This window comes from Athene cunicularia (genome assembly GCF_003259725.1).
Source record: "Athene cunicularia isolate RWA chromosome 5 unlocalized genomic scaffold, athCun1 chr5_part1, whole genome shotgun sequence".
In the NCBI taxonomy this organism is placed as follows: Eukaryota; Metazoa; Chordata; class Aves; order Strigiformes; family Strigidae; genus Athene; species Athene cunicularia.
Window position 1 is genome coordinate 45,432,721 of NW_020799101.1, and position 13,180 is coordinate 45,445,900.

A 13,180-nucleotide genomic window follows, 5' to 3' on the forward strand; every position below is an offset into this window, starting at 1 on the left:
TAAACTTTGAACCATGTTTTGTGGAGAAAGAAATCCACTGGTTTCTATTTGTCTTCTTGTTTTACTGTGTTTCATTGATAGGACATAAGCTGTTCAACAACAGGAAAATATTTCTGTCTGCACTAGTGGTTAATAGTGTGGAATCCTATCATGCCTTGGGTATTTGGTTTGCACTGCAGTAGTGAATCGTGTATTGCTTGGTAGAGTTGCACTGGAGATACTTGATAGAGTTTTTATTTCAGGCTCCTAGACCACCTATAGAATTGTTCATTATTTAAAAGGAAAAAATATTTCCTTTTATGTCCTGATACATTCATTTCATGTTTTCTAAAGGCTTGTATTAAAAGAAGCAGCAAACCCCAGTCAATTCCTATTAATTATTGCTATATAGTGTGTTGTTTTATAGACTTCCATTATTTTCTCTCTTTTGTTTCTTTTACAGAATTCTAGTCCATTTTGTCATGTCCCATATAAACCTGCCCCATGTCTTTCATCACCTCAGCTACTGTTCTGTAAACTTTCTTCAGCTCCACTATATCCTTTCTGAAATGTGGCACAGTGTTCAAGAAGTAGGAATGTCAAGCATTAAAAAGGGAATGGCAATGCTTTTGTTTTCTACTCTTTCCTTAATAATTCCTGATTTTGACTGCTATAAAATTGTTTTTGTAGAAACAACCATTATAACTTCACAATCCTCTGCACAGCTCTTCCCCTGCATTATAGAATGAATTTATCTGCATTACCTCAACCTCCTGCAGACTTTCTACATGTGCCCATCCCTTTATGCAGTGAAACTGGCTGGATGTTGAAAGTCGCTATGTCAAAAATAAAGAGGAAAAAAAAAAATACTAGTTGCAGAATGAACTTTACAAATTCCATGTGACCTAGGAAGTCTGAGATATTGTTTCAAGTTAAAAAAAAATAAAAATCCTCAGCTGCTGAGGAAACCTGCATTCCATATAAGCCTTGGTGTAAAGATGGGCAAGAAGAAACTCTTAGAGACTCGGCTTAAGCCAGATTTACAGAGTTTCAAAGAAATGTGCTCCAGGGCCACCAGGTCCCTCACTCTGCAGCAGGCAGAAGGATGGTCTTAGATACTGTCTCTGAATAAGGCTGACATGTTTTGTGGGCCTCCCACACCACTGGAAGCCCTGACAAATTTGTCTTATTGCCAAGGATTTTGTGAAAAAAAATAATGTCTTGTAAAATTCCTGACCAGTCTTATTATTCAGCCCACTAAGCATAAAATCAAATCTAGGAGGTGGCCATTAACTCTCAGGGAAGTCTGGCTTTATTTTATTAAAAAGAGCAAAAAGCAGTGGATATTTACACAAGGACTGTAGCTGCCTCTGCAGCAAATCCCAATATAGAAATGTGGCCAGTAGACATTGCAAAGTACAGAAAGCATCATGACTGACTGCAGGATGGTAAGGTAATCTGACACTTAAAAATAATATCTCATTATAAAATCATGAGAATTGTCAATAACAGCACAGTGACTCACCAAGGCAGGTAACTCATTATCATGACCTAAATATAAAGGAAGTAGGAATGGCTCAGTTGAAGAGGAAATATTAAGGCATCCTGAGGGAGAAAAACTACCAGCAGCTAAGTTTGAGGAGGTCTATATAGAAACACTCATATTTTTAAATGTTAAGCTATTTTGTTATTTTTTCATGCAATAATAAGCCTAACCACAGGAAAGGCGTGAATTTTGGACTCTGCCTTGTGTATAGAGAATCCTGGGAAACATGCCTGCTCACACAGTGTTGCTAATAATAATGTAAATTATTAAAGCTGACAGAATTTTTATAGCTAATGCATGCGCCCTTTGCACTCTGCATTTTCTTCAGACTGAACAATGAATAAACACCAATCAGATTTTTGGGTTTTTTCTGCAGTTCATGTGCCAGTGCTGTTATTTTTGATCACAGCACTGCAGGAAAATGTTAAAATATAAAGAAGAAAAGGTGGAAAACAGGCAAATAATCTCTTGGGTTTAAATTAAATTTTCTGTTGATGGTACATTCTTATAATATTCCTTTCTTTAATGGAAAATATAAATATCTACACAATGCAAAATTTACATATGTGTCCAGTGGCTTTGATAATCTCATTATTAAGATTGACATCGCTCTTCATGATCTTTCTAATAAACAAAAATTATTTTTTGTTTGTACGTAAGAAAAAGCCATATTTTTAAACTGAGATCTTAAGCTCTAGAGAGATTTATGAGAACAAGTTATTAAAAAAATGTTTTGCCTTTGTCTAAGCGCAAAAGAAAGGGAATTAGCAGACACAAAAATAATGTTGTCAATCATTTCTATATCTTACTAAATTTTTGAGTGCTTAAATCCTATTTATATGCGGCGTGAATAAAACGCAACTTCAAAATAAATTTTGAGCATGCTGTGTTCAGGCACTTGAGCTGGCATTCTAAGGGTTAACTTTCTTTAGAACAATTCATAGAATAGCATTTGTGAGCTGGGCATTGATGTTAATGAAATCAGCTGCCTAGAGTAAGTGTAAATTTCTAGAAATCCTACGTAACTTAGAAAGATAGAGCCAGACTTTGACAGCTGTGTTCTAGAGAATTTTGTATAGTTTTCTACAATTCTTATGTATCATATTTTGCTGAATCTTTCTGTTTATAAGGATATTGCTAATGCAAGTAAAGTTGATATGTATGTACACATGCTTTATCTATATGCATATACATACCTATTTTTAAGTTCGGTGCAGAAGGAAATGCCATAGATTTATTTTTGGGCTACGGTCACAGAAGTTGGAATTGCTTCTGTATGCCAAAAGGTTTTCCTTGACAATTTTAGAACATGCCTTGTTCTCTAATTACTCTTTTTGCAGAAGATGGCCATGCTCAGAGTTTCTCTGATGGCTTTATTCCTCATTATTCTCTGCCCACTTTTGGGGTATGAATAGCTATCAGTACGTGATTTTTCTCTCATATCCTGGCAAGGGAGGTCTCTACTGTGCACAGCAATGTGTCGGCAATTTAAAAGATTCCTTCCCTGCAGGAAGCAATAACACTAGAAATGATTAAAACAAAGCCTAAAATGTCACCTTAGACTAATGAAATTCCATCATCAGGCAATACAGAGTTGACACTTCTGTGAGACCCTTTAAAACTCAGATTAAGAAGAGAAAATTAAACTTGAAATGAGAGGAAACAAAACCAGCTCTCTTTTCCCTGGCAAAAGTTGAGTACAGTATGTTGATTATTCTCAGACAAGCTGATCGCACCGACAGCGACCCTAAATCATCATAAAGAACAGCTAACAACATGGCTTTAGGTGCCTGGCAATGTGATCTACTGTTCATCATCTTAAAAAATCAAATATCTGTGTGTCTTGGAGCTAGCTGATCTGTAGCTTTACTCATATGTCCCCCTTATATGTGGGGAGACAGATGAGGAACTACTTTACTAACTCAACCTAGGGACTGTTCTCAGCAATTTTTCCATCCCTGAGAGTGGGCAGTACAGTGCTTCAGTGGAAAGTATAGGGTTCCTGCACATATGGCAGTTATAAAATAACCTGTGTGAAAGGGAGTTTTCTTTTAAATTCATCTAATTATATATATCAGTGTCTGCTTGGAAACACAGGGGGTTTTTAACTTTTTAATTCAGTTCGGTAAAGTGGTTTTAAGGCATTTCAGATGTTCACAATACCAACAAACACCCCCTGACCCCCACGTTTAAATCCAGGTAAACCTCTACCCCTGGTGGTACCTCTTAGTGGTGAATAGCAGAGACCAGCTGCTTTTCTGGGAAGGGCGTCAGTGCGTATAGAGGTTCCTTGGTTTTAGCGGAGCACAGATGTGAGAGCACAGCACTGGGGAACTGCTTCCGTGAGCTGCAGCTTTCCTGAATAAGGGGGTTTATGTCTCCTATAGGGGCACTCCTGCATCACTTAACAACACTACATTTGGCTGCACAAGTGTGAAACATATACATTTGAAACATTCAAACTGAATCTTGAGGTTAGAATCTTCAGCTGCTTTTAGGATCAAGTAGAAATGGGAACTTAACTCAGATAGTCCCTGCACGCTCCAGCATTTCTTGCTCAGCTGCTCAGCTGCGTGTGAGAGTTTAGATGTAATTTTGCCTTGGGCACAGAGCCAGTCCCTGCAACACTGAGAGAAGTGATAGTTCAGGGCTGCTCTTTTACTTCTTTTCATCACTGCTGAGTGTTGTTTTACTTTCCTTATTTCAGAAAGAAACCGATCAGCCAGTGTGTGGGCTGTCAGCAGCTCCCTCGCTCTCTCGGTTTTTATTGCGGTACAGCCCGGTGGGGACCGCCAGCCATCCACGATGTTTCCACACCCTGTCTGCTCTGCCCCCAGCTCCCCAACCTCCTTTGCCCTGGGTGTATCCCCATAAATACCCCCTGGCAGACTCGCCATTGCATGCAGCATGATTGCCAGGGCAGCAGCTGCAGTTTGATAGAGATCTAGCGGTCTACCACATCAAGGAGAGGTTTTACCATCTTGGGGCAGGTCGCACGACCCTGAAGTCCAGTATCTTGCTTTAAGCAATGAAAAATACCAAATGAAGCTGAAAGGACCTAACGATGTAACTGGACAACTGTGTGTAGCAGAATAATTCCGGGTGGACATAGGCTTAGGTGCAGTTGAGAACGGTCAGTGTGAGGTTAATGGTTGGACTGGGTGATCTTCAAGGTCTTTTCCAACCGAGATGATTCTGTGATTCTGTAATTTTACTGGCTCTGAGTGCCTATGACATGAAAGCACAGCTACTGCTATTATAGACCACAGAGCCATGAGTCCCTTGTGTGTCTGGAGCTGGACTTAGGAACACTAGCATAATAAAGACCGTCTGTCTTAATTGGTCTGAGAAAAAAAAGTTATGAGAGCCAGAGAGGACACGTGCAACTTAGACTTGGTGAAAAATGTCTTTTGTATCTTTCTGTCTGAATTTACAGACAAGTTGGAATTGTCCTGTCCGGACTAACAAAACTCATTGAATTATGTGCAGCACACTGTGCTGTTAGCACTGTTTCATTATATTTTATTGCTGATTGCAGGACCACGTGTATGGAACACGGTGTGTTCAGATAACGCTCCTCTGAAGCACCAATTTGTTGAAGTAGTGAAACCCTGATTAGGATGTACAAATTAAGATACCTTTAATGGATTATAAAAGCACTGTCCATCTACAGCTGTTCTTAGAAACCGAGAGTGATTTCCATGTTCTAGTAATCAAGTCATTTTAAAAATAGTTATCCTTGTTGATTTTTATCGGCTGTGATAATTTTGATTGAATTATATATGCTGATGGTGATAAGACTTAAAAATGTTCTGTGTTTAACGTAATCTGATTTTCAAGGTTTCAGAAGGACCAAAACCATTGGTGACAGCTTTTTAGATGAAATCTGTGATGAGGAGGAGTTTCAGGAGTTCATCTTAGTACATGCTGAATCCCAGCCACAGTAAACTGTAAATCTTTGTTACGCTGCTGGATATTTTTTCAAATGAAGCAGTAAATCCAGCACCTGTAGTATTTTCTGGATGTAAGGATAACAATTATGTCATAAGAACTGTTTTTTTTAAAAAAGAAACACCTCCAGCAAAGAAAGATTTTCCAAGTGATTCAATCTTAGATAAGTCAGGGTCAATTTTTAGATAGACTATACAGATATCTGTTCTTTTGTTGGTAGACTTGTTTCTGAATGCTGCTCAGTCCAAAGGATAAACTAGAACTAAAAAATTTTTTCAGCTACTGTAATTAAAACATTGAGGTAACATCTTCTCTTTTTTTTTTAAATGTGATTTTTTTAGTCATATTTGCCAATTCCACACGACACATCTGAAGGAGTTTTTGTTTGATTCTGGGGACTGGAATGGAATTCTTTCATGTTTGTGTCTGTCCTGATATAGACACCACTAATTAGGAGAATGCTCTTTTGGTTCACTGTGCAGAGATTAACTTCATTTCAGTGAAGGCAAAATCTTGGGTCCTGATTTAAAAATAGGTATTGCAGACGTTCCACGGAGGAAAACTCTTTGAAATGTCTCCTTGGGTACATGCAGTTCCCTGCATTTGTGCTTAGTAGTAGAGCATAATTAGATTTCAAATTAATGGATCATGTGATTACCCTCAAACAAGGCTAGGCTAGAGTGAGTCAGTAGGCAAAGTTAATTTCCTCTTTTGAGACTTTCAGTCCAATCCTTACCTCTTTTTTTAGCATGTATGTCTGTGAAATATGTATGCATTTTATGTTTGTTCATATATGTATTAATCTCTCAACTAACAACAAAATAGAGAGTCAGCTGGGCATGTCCTTGGCAGGATGAAATAGCATTTGTAAAAGTCATTATTTGTCTGGAACCCCACGCTGCAAACAAGCATCTGAGGAACTGGTCTTAGCTGCTGTAAGGCATGATTATTCTATGAAATAGAAAATGGTAACGAAGACACTCATCTTCCCATTTCATTACCTCTCCCCAGAAGCAATTCTGTTTCATTTGCATGGTACAATATTCAAGTTGTTGAATCCTAGTCTCTCAGGACTGTCTCAAAGGACTTGGTAATGGTTTCAGACCCTCTGCATAACCATCCATTGCACACTATAATTGTGCACTTTCTCAATCCATCATTTTTCTTATTTCTATCTGGAGTGTAGCACTAGTAAGAACTTAAAAAGGGATAGAAGATATCACAACATGGTTCTATTTCTAACTTAGAAATAGGTGATCTATGTATTACTCAACCCTATATAAAAAGACTTTTAAAACTCCGGGAAAATTACAATTAAAAAGTATGGTAAGTGGCTAAGAGTATCTCTGGTTCAGATCCTCAAAAGCAGGCAGATACCTTATTCCTACTTCAAGAATTAAGGATTTAATTATCATGAAGTATTCTGGCTTCAGTTCTTTATGTCTCCAAGTATCTATGCTTATCTGTAACTGACCCACAAGAAAATACATGAGTGAAAGAGGATCCGGGTGTCGATTTGAACAGGGATGAAAAGAATAGAAATCTTGGAAAAATGGAACATAACTGCATTTCTTTTCTTCACAAAAAAACCCCACATATGGAGCATAATGAACCTCTTGTGGAAAGAAAGTGTTTTTCTAATGATTTTACTGGGGCCAGCATTTCCTCCTCAGAACCTAATTAAAAATGATTTCTTTTAGATAGTGGTTTGGGGTTATCTTGTAGGATGGATAAAACTCTCTTGTAAGGTCTGTAGAAATTAAATTCTTTAGATTTTTTATCCCCAGGCTCTGCAAAAAAAGTATTTCCAGGCTTCTGAATAGTTTATTATCATGAAAACCACTGTGTACATTTCAGTGTATTGCATAACAGGCTATTGTTCAGTAAATTCTATTGGCAGTGGTTTTGGAAGTGGGGGAGGAGATGAAGAAAAAATAATAAAAGAGTAAAAGAAGGCAACTTAAATAGAAAATATGGTGTTTTTTGGGTTTTTTTTGGTGTTGTTTTTTTTTTTTTTTCTGGCAAACCCTGTTTTTTTGCACTGTGTACCTATTTACCCCTTAAGTTATAGATATATCAAATGGTGAAAGGAATAATTAACCATAAATCAATTATTCTATTTCATTCATAATTACAAAAGAGCATTTTTCATGTTTAGTTTGCTGGGGTGCAACCTTTTCAGTTGTTTTTTCACACCACATGAGTCAATAGCACTAATGAGCCAATGAATATGGCTGTAGTAATTAACTGAGATGAGCTGCTTTTTTTTTTTTTTTTTTTTTTTTTTTTTCTTTTTAAATCTGTCCCTTTATTGAGTAAGACTATAGAACTCTATGATCCTGAGTCAGGAAGCTACTCTGCTGAGTTTCAAGATCACATCAGCTTCAGCTCAGACTGAGTAATGACCCCCCCCCCAGCATCTTTCAGCAGCAGGGTGTAAATTTATAATCTTCAGTATGGCAGCACAAAAGTTCTGCTACATGTATTTCAGGAATAACTCCAGTAGCTGTGGCACCAGACTATTTTCTTGACCTAAGAGTTGTAACTAATGGCAAATGTTGCACACTCAGCTTTTCTGTGAGTGAACAAGTGATAGGGTAACTAATCCCTCAACTGTTTACAAAAGACAAGTTTTAATTCTTTTTTTCCCATAACATGTTTAATTTGTGAAAATTGATCTTTAGCATTTCTCAGGTTCAACAGGTGTCTGATACTACATTTAGGCCAGTGTAGGGGGAAAAAAAAGGAATCCCTGAAAGAGTGACTTGTTTGGACAAACACCATTTTCATGTCCAGAAAACCTGGAGTTCTATCCTGTGCACTGAGTATGTGTAATTTCTTCCTAATTTGACATTTTGAGTTATAGTGTAAACTGTATCAAAATTACACTTTTAAATGCATTTTAGACAATAAGCTTCAGGCCTTCAATCAGCTACAGAATAATTTTTGAAGTGCAATCTCTTGGCAAAGTCTTTTTGCAATTTCCAGATTTTGCAGCCAGCTGCTTTGAGTAACAAGAAAAAATTCTATTAGCTCATACTTGTCTTTGTATGTGTAAGAAAGGAATCAAACATCAAAGATTACGGTACTGTTTTCTAATACGGTCCTGATAGTTTTATACACTTTGTTCTGACTCAGTTGAAGTGCTGTCAGGCTTCATTAAGATCAAACATTCAAGATAATGGAAGGCTGTGATCTTCTCCAATATACATTGTTAACTTGTGTTTAAGATAAATCTGTAACTTTAAACAGAAAGGCGAGATTTCTGCATACTACATAAGAAAATGTGATACTGGTAAGGAGTATGGCATTTGCCTGCAGGGACAAGTGGCACACAGCAAAATACTAGAAATGTATAGAAGCAATCATCTGAATTTCCCTTTTGAAATCCTCTTAATCACTTCATTGGTCAATGACGCATAAGCTATTCTCGAGTGAGCTGGTTGGGCAAATAGGGGCAATAAAATGATTCATTTGATTTATACAGTTCAAAACAACTGATCATTTAGTTCTTGATCATGAAAGTAAACCTAGTGTGTATTTAATACTATTGAGACAACATTGGTTAGACAAAAAAAAAAAAAAAAAAAAAAAGCTTGAACTTGGGACCTTTGAGTACTGATCCTGAATTTTTTTGTTAATTACATTATGGCTCTGACGAGTCATAATTGATGAGGAGCAAAAAATGAAATTGAAATTCTTATATTCTTCACCCTTTAATGTCTTCATTCCAGACTCTCAAGCAAATCAAACACTGAATTCCTTATAACCATGATCCACACCTCCTAGAAACTTCCTTTTGTTTATTTCTTGTGACAGAAATCCAATAGTCATTGTAAAGGACAGAGACACAAAATGTTGTACAGGATTTTTTTGACCCTGCTGTTGATTAAGTTGAAACATTTTTGAGAAATACTTTATTAAATATAGTTTTCATAAGAATATAATGAACTAATTACCAGACAGATATTAAAAAATTAATCTTCATTATTGTTCATTAACAATGAACAAAGAGAGGTGGTATCCTTTGTTGTTATTGTTTTTCTGAAGTGTATGTTCATTTTCCTTCAGTTGTCTGTCACCAGCACTTGGATAAGAGTAGGTTCAGGAATTTGAGAAACTAAACAGATGCAGTGATCCAGATCCTGTGCTAGTGAAGCTACACTGATTTATATGAGCTGTGGATCTGGCCTGTGAATTTTATTTTTGACAGTAAACACTAGTACAGCACAGTCAGGACTTTCTACAGACATTCTTCATGCTATAGAGCACTAGCTCAGCATCCATAACTGTAATTTTGTGTTGAACAACCTGATCTTCATGCACTGAATTGAAGTGGAACTTACCTTTAAAAGAACATTCTAAGACAGCAAAATTCAGTGTGCATTCAGAAAAAGAGAACTTTCTTCTCAGGGGGATGAAGAATCAGGTCACTTTTATTGAAGTATGAGGTCTGGAACTTTGAATTTTATTAGTGTTATTGATGATTGTGTCACCATGTGATGGGTAGAGTGGCATGGCCAACGACCTTCATAAGGCACAAGGTCTTCACAAGGCTGCTCTCTGGAATATATTTGCAAGTTCATGCTAATTTATGAGAAGAAGGAAAAACTGAATGCTCAGACTAATCAACAGCGATCGCGTTGGAGTTTGTGTCCAGCTATAGGTCCTGCATCCACAATATATAGAGAGAAATTAAGTGAAAGTGGTTTTGTTGCAAATGGAATCAGACATTCCTTGCAGTCTGCAAAGAAGACGTGCAAACTCACGTTCAAAATCCTTGAATTTGAAGGAAGTCTGAGAATGAGAATTTCAAGAAGAGGACAGTTTCAAGAAGAGGGCAGTAGTAGCCCTATACCAACTTTCAGGTGTTGTGTCTTCTGTGTCTGCGTTGTCTGTTCTGCAATCACTAATTAAATTATTCCTCTCACTCCCTAGTATATTCTTACTTTGCCTTTTGGTAAAAATTGGGAGATAAAGAGTAGCAGCGAAGAGCAATTGAATATAGTCTAGTAAGTGCCTTTCTCACTCTTAACTACTGCTTGTTAAATTTCATTTTGAAAAATGAAGCTGTATTTAGTGTAAATGTGAGGGATCCTGCTGAGAAGAAAAACACCCCAAACCATTAAAAGAAAAAACATGTTCTTTTTGCTGCTGTATAATTTTAAAATTACTTCACAAGTTGTACTATACATAAGGACAAAAAATATTGCTGACAACTTGGATACCAGACTGCAGGTAAATGAAATTTTAAAAAGAGGATTTAGTACTCTTTAAGAAGGACAAATGAAGTTTGTAAGTTCCTGTCAGACCCTTAATTAAATTGAAAGGTGTCTTGCTATGCTACTTTTATACATTAATGAGAAACTATTAAGGTTGTTTTGCTGACTGCAGTATACTGCAGTCTTGCAGGTTACATTTGCTGGGCTGCTTTGTGGAGCTCCCCCCCTTAAACATCTGTAAAAAATTATGGTAAGATTTGGATACAGCCTTGCTTTCTTGTTCTTGTGGTTACCTACAGATTGGACATTAAATCCCAGTATTTGCCACTGAACATTAATTTGTTACCTGCTTTAAGTAAGCAAAGAAGCAGCAGTTGCTGAAGGCAGTCTAAACAGTAGATACTGAATGTTTGTAGATCCCCCCAAATGATGGCTACTCTCTTTCGGTATTTGTCTTCACTTTTAAGAAGAGGTAAAATAATTCATGGCTTACTCTTTCCGAGTACTCTCTCACGCCCTCCCTGGCTCACTAAAGACGAATGTCAGCGATGAGAGAGACTGTCTACCACATGCTTCTGCTTAATACTGATAGATTACCAGTATGCATATGTTACTGTTGACTAAAGGATGCAGAGTACTAGTCTGCTCACATTGCATGCCGAACTTTCAGTCTGTCCTGAAAAAGATCCGTTGTAGCTGCTGAACAAGTCAGGGTTGCAAGAACCTATTTTAGCAATTCCATAAAAGCAGATTGTTCTTTCAAGATAATCCACCATTAGTGCTTTGGTGCTGTTCTAACAGAAAGTTATCCAACATGATACAAGTGAATGAGAAATCGACTCTGCTTGGAGCAAGCCTTCTTTTGAAAATGCACTTTCCGAAACAGTAGGGAAGTTTGCCCTAATTGTTGTTGTACATCAAATTTGAGCATAGATACACCCCACATTTCTAATGTTTGCCTTCAATTTCAGTGAAGATAGCAGTCTTCCGTTTTTCTCGATATAACATGGTAAACTGTAATATATCTGCTATGTTTCTTTCCTGAAATAGCTAGATTTCAGTGGAGAATAAGGTAATACTGATATATATATATATGTTATTTGTCAATGTAGGATTTAAAGCTCACAGGGAAACTTCTAGATAAAAGCCAGTATATAACTGTAAGCTATTACCATCTATTAGTCAGTGTAAAATCTCCTAAATCCCACGTACATCAGGCATAACATATTATAAATTTTGGAGATAAGGAGCTCTCTTTATTCATTGTGGGGTATGTCTGCTGGCTTTATTTCATAACTACCATTACAACCCTGTATTTCATGGTACTAAGGAAGAAAAAAAGAGAAAAAGAAAGGAGATAATTCATTATCCAGAAAAAGGAAAGTTTATTTTTTAAGAACTAAAACTAAATCCATTCTTAACGTACGATTACCTTTCATTCAGCATTTCAGCAATCAGGAGAGATCTTCTTTATTACATAGTTAAAAACATTTGTCTTTCCTTTACTGTTTGAAGCCCATTTTATAAAAGCTGCATTTTCATAGCAATTGGCTATCTGAACCTCCTGATATTTCTCAAGAATGGATCATTGTAGTTTTGACGGTAACAAGGATCACAAACTTCAGCCGGAATAAAAATAATTCTGGTTTCATTGACTTGAATGGAGCAATGACAGTTTATTCCATCTGAGAACTAGACTAAATTCAGCCCATTTCTGTAGAATTACAGAGAAAAAGATTGCCTTCACACTTCTGGAACTGAAAGACTTACAAAGAAAAGAAGTCACAGGAATGTGCTATGTATATAAGTTTTCTTTTTTCCCTCCTCAGAGCTATAGAGACTTGGGTTTTCTATCAACCCTTCCCTGATAGTGATAGCTTAGGTTTAGACCTATGGCTGCAGTACTAGAGGAAGTTCTTAAATTTGTGCATGTTCCTTATCTCTGATACCCAACATCTCTCCTGTCTACTGCGAAATCCTTCTGAGATTTAGATCCCAGTCCAGAAATCAGGTCTAGTAAAGCAGGTCTCTGTGCATCTGTGCGAAGATTGTGAGACATAACTCCCTGTAGTCTTTGCTGGTTCTAGCTGCTGTTATTACATCTCGTCACTTCCTGAGCTTTCCTAAATATTGAGCATCTGGACAGCAATATGAGTAAAGAAATGAAGGGTTTTTTTTCCCAAGATGCCTGAACCCAGGTTTTAAAATCATTCTTGCAGATCAAGGGCAGATGTTGACAGCTTGGTACATGCTTGCACAGGTGGACATAGCTAGAAATATCAGGAAACAGCAAAATCTACTCCACAATTTATTATGTAATTTCCAGACTGAACAGTCCACTATGTGATACAGGTCTGCAAACAGAGCAGTGCTGGGCATATGTACATTACACAGTGTCAGTGTTTAAATGCCACATTAACACTTACATTTGTCATTGTTCTCAGCAGCCCAGAACCACATGGAGCTGGTGTGAAATATTCTG

General features: G+C 37.0%; 1 protein-coding gene across 5 annotated transcripts in view; it reads left to right on the forward strand.

The window, feature by feature from the left end:
• LRRC4C (leucine rich repeat containing 4C) overlaps positions 1 to 13,180 on the forward strand; it is a 550,036-nt gene that overhangs the window by 521,083 nt on the left and 15,773 nt on the right. Inside the window, exon 1 of one of the 5 annotated variants that reach the window (XM_026849668.1) lies at positions 9,001 to 9,011. The exons of the other annotated variants lie outside the window; for them this stretch is intronic. The gene's annotated coding sequence lies outside the window, so the exon portion shown is untranslated. Of the gene's footprint in view, positions 1 to 9,000; positions 9,012 to 13,180 lie in introns of those variants that run through there. 5 annotated transcript variants of the gene reach the window in all.